The sequence below is a fragment of the Rhinolophus sinicus genome, linkage group LG03, assembly GCF_036562045.2.
Source record: "Rhinolophus sinicus isolate RSC01 linkage group LG03, ASM3656204v1, whole genome shotgun sequence".
NCBI classification, from domain to species: Eukaryota; Metazoa; Chordata; class Mammalia; order Chiroptera; family Rhinolophidae; genus Rhinolophus; species Rhinolophus sinicus.
In genome coordinates this window covers 117,105,858-117,109,880 of record NC_133753.1, presented here as the reverse complement: position 1 = coordinate 117,109,880, position 4,023 = coordinate 117,105,858, and the positions used below count along the sequence as shown (strand labels likewise).

Genomic DNA, 4,023 nt, shown 5'->3' with positions numbered 1-4,023 from the left:
AGTAGAGAGCAGTATAATGATACTGAATGGTACATGGTAGAGTACCAGTCTTCTAGAGATTTTATAGTAGTTCTCCAAAGTTGAAAGTTATCGTAGAAATCACAGTGATTGGCAAGAAAGAGGTGAAGAGGGAGGAAATGCCATCATTTATTCCAAGCAAATGTGGTACCTTCCCTGTATCAGTTTGGACTGCTGTTTGATCAAGGGCAGTCACATCGAAGATCCTCTGAGTGGGTGCTGGTCACAGAGCTGCTGAGCTCTTAGTAATATTGCTGCTTAGAACAGAAAAGCTGGACAGATGCAACATTTTAATAAGGTAAATTAATATTTCATGCATGAAATTGAAGTCTGTATTTGTTTCAGCAGTGTTGAATTTTACCTGATCCATATACTCCTAAAAAAGAGCAATGATTAAGAAATGCACCTACTTTTTTTATGTTCCAGGAAACAGCTTGATGCAAAGACCCATCCTTCCCCATATGATTTAGATAACTCCAGTAATGATCCCCTTGATTACCTATGACAGTGCCAGACACAGATGCTCTAAATCCCCTCTTTATTGAATAAATGATTAGATTAACTGTACTGTTTGTTCTCACTGACCAATTGGACAAAATGGCCTCTAACGTGACATAACTAAAATTTAGTTAGGCTTTTCATCTCCCCTCTAATCATTTGTGGGGTTTTTTGTTTTTTGTTTTTTTGGTTTTTTGAATGGACACATCTTGAATATCATTTATAGGAAATAATCAGATGGCAGTGTTTTCATACCTATATGCTAACTTCTGATCCATCTACAAAACACCATCATGATATGTTCCCTGCCCCAGAAAATAGAATGTCTGGTAAGAGACTCCCCTCTAAACTCTGACTTATTATGAAAGCACTGGGACATGGAACAACTCTTTCACTAAAGCTCCCCCACCCTCATCCCCAAGAAGTGGAATAACAGAGAAAAAGATTTCCTGCTCAACTGTCAGATAAGCCACCTACTTGTCCCACTCCTGACACCTTATTCCTTTAGTCTTGTTTATTCCTCCTGGAAAAAGTCCTTTATGTCTGACTTTTAAGGCACTTATAGATTGAATAGTTGGAGTGTTTCTCTATTGCAGTAGTTCCTCTTACTAAAGTTTCCCTCACCAATGTCCAGACTTGCATGTTTTTGAAAGTTTATTTTTTGGATTTGTTTTGCACATTGACATCTGTGGTGGTGCTTGCTCACTTACATTGGAATTTAAAGAACTGGAGGTATGCCAGTCCTGGAAATGTAAGCTTGAGACTCTTCTGTATGGACATGGGCGGTGACAGCTGAAGTAATGAGGTAAATGAAGTAATGAGAATTTTCACCAGGGCTTACAAAGAGAAAAGAGTAGAGAGGTTGGGCTAGTAACTTTAGGCATGTTAGAAATTTTAGAGAAATTAAATCATAGCAGAGGTAAAGCAATAAATTAAGAAATCTTTTTCTTTTTATATTTTTTAGTTATATGAATAACTCCATGAATAACTAGATTTAATATAAAAAAATATCCTTAAGAAGTGGCATGGTGCAGTGGAAAGGCCTTGGAAATTAAGAGATTGGGAATCTCCTCCTACTTTCACAATAATCGCCTCTTTGACTCTGAATGTTTACTCTGTTTATCTACTAAGTAAAGGGAGTGAAATTGATGTTTTCAAGGTATTACCTGTCTAAAAGAAAATCTGTGAATCACACAATCAAAAGTCGGTTTTATCATCAGGATTCAGTGGCTTTTGTCAAAATGAAATGGATGCTAAAATGTGCTGTCAAAGAGCTTTAAAAAATGCATATAGCAAAGCATTGCTGATGTTAAGTCATTAGAGAATGCTTTGTAAGAAAATCATGCCAAGTTCAATTTATGTTTAAATGACAATCCAACTAAGTTACAGCGTGAAGGGACTGTTATCAGTGAACAAAAGGGGAAAGAAGCCTAAATATAGGCAAAGAAACCAATAAATATTACAAATCAAAAAATAGCTGAGATGGAACATGGATCCAAAGTAGTGGATATTGCAGTTCTTTATCAAAGACTTCTGAAAAGGGTTCTGTACTTCTCCCTGAACTCCGGGTGACACTGCTGACCCCAAAATAAAAACACCAAGTAAAACCAACAAAAAGAAAGGGTATGATAGCCCTCTTGGTAATAATAGTGATGGGAAAGATTTACATGAAGAATGAAGGTTTTACAAACAGTCATCATGTCTCAGGGTAAGTAATAGTAGTGATGACTTCTTTATTGGGAAATGCATTCTTCATTACAAAAGACGGAATGTAGTTGCTATTCTTCAGTTAAGAAATAACAAACAACAACAAAAACCAAGAAGTGTTACCTGAAAAAAATATACTTGAAACATATTGGAATATAAGAAATGACAAAATCCAGTCAAGTACAGAAGCCAGAAATTTGAATCAGTGTTTTTCCATTCTTTATCTGGATCTAAAAGTTCTATAAGAAATTACAGAAAACAACCCCCAAAAAGCAAAACTCCGGGTTTTCAGTAAAATGAACCTCAGATCATGAAACAGTTTCTTTGAAAATATGAAACAGCAGTTGCAGCTGCCCCTTCATCCTGCATGGGAAACAAGCAAAAGGTGAAAAGAATAGCAATCTAAGATACTGGTTTCGGGGAAAATTTACATTAGATAACTGATAAATGAACTCTTAGAAAATTTTTATATAATTTTTTTACTAGCCTATCTATCATTTACACATTTATTTGACTAAGTCTTTTTGTTGGGTTTATAAAAATAAGTTTGTTTTTGTCTTTGTTTTTCATGTGTGTTCAAGTTATGTTTACATAAGCCTTTCACATAACTTAAATTGATTTTTAATAATATGTTCCAAAATGTTTCCTCTATGAAATAATTTTGGGATTACAACTGTCTCATATTTTATCATTTGTTCTTATCATGAAGTGTATTTCACTTGTCCAGCTTTATGTTTTTTTGCTTTAAATGTCAAAATATATTTAAATTAATAATAGCAAATTACAAGGAAATGGTAGCTATTTAAAATACATCACAGTTGTTAAAAGTTATTTTTTTTTTTTGCAAAATTATAGTAACTTTTACTATGGACAAACAGGTAATAAATTATACAAGTAAAAATATTTTTTGTTACAGTTTAAAAAAATAAAATCTATTTCCAAGAAATCTCGAATATTGACACTAGACACTGAATGCTGATGCCTCTGTTAAAAGATTTTTGGTTGCAAACCATTTGTGGATTAGTAACTGCTATCTCCTGTGATGATTGGCTTAGTTTATTAAAAACTTGTAAATCAGCTTTCCAACTTGGGCCCGGCAGATGGCTCCCACAAAGAAGGGTAGTGAGAAGAAGAAGGGCCGTTCTGTGACCAGAGAATACACCAACAACATTCACAAGCGCATCCATGGAGTGGGTTTCAAGAAGCGTGCCCCTCGGACATTCAAAGAGATCCGGAAATTTGCCATGAAGGAGATGGGAACCCTAGATGTGCACATTAACACCAGACTCAACAAATCTGTCTGGACCAAAGGAATAAGGAATGTCCCACACCACATCCGGGCGCGGTTGTCCAGAAAGCATAATGAGCATGAAGATTCACCAAGTAAGTTCTATATACCTACGTACCTGTCACAACTTTAAAAAATCTGCAGAGTTACTGTGAATGAGAACTAACTGCTGATTGTCAAATAAAGTTACAAAACTGTCAACAAATAAAAATAAAATATAAAACTTGTAAATCATTACTTTGTCCTATTATGGAAACTCCCATAAGGAAACTTAACTACAAAAATTTTGACACCATGAAATGTTAAATATATTTTCAGCACCACAGGAAAAACTTTTTCTTACCACAGGTAGTTAAAAGAACCACTGCCAGAAATCAGATGTAATTTTTTTTTTTTTTTTTTTTTTTTTTGCATTTAATCTGTTGGTGCTCTCATTTTAAAGTGTATTTAAATGGAGAATATGAAAGCATATTCATCAAAGCAGCACTATGCCAATTTTCAAGAAAATTTTT

At 34.4% G+C, this 4,023-nt stretch overlaps 2 pseudogenes; both read left to right on the top strand.

The window, feature by feature from the left end:
• Window positions 1–809: 809 nt before the first annotated feature.
• LOC109445557 (serum response factor-binding protein 1) lies at window positions 810–2,663 on the top strand (annotated as a pseudogene).
• Window positions 2,664–3,323: 660 nt separating this feature from the next.
• LOC109445558 (large ribosomal subunit protein eL31) lies at window positions 3,324–3,644 on the top strand (annotated as a pseudogene).
• Window positions 3,645–4,023: the final 379 nt, after the last annotated feature.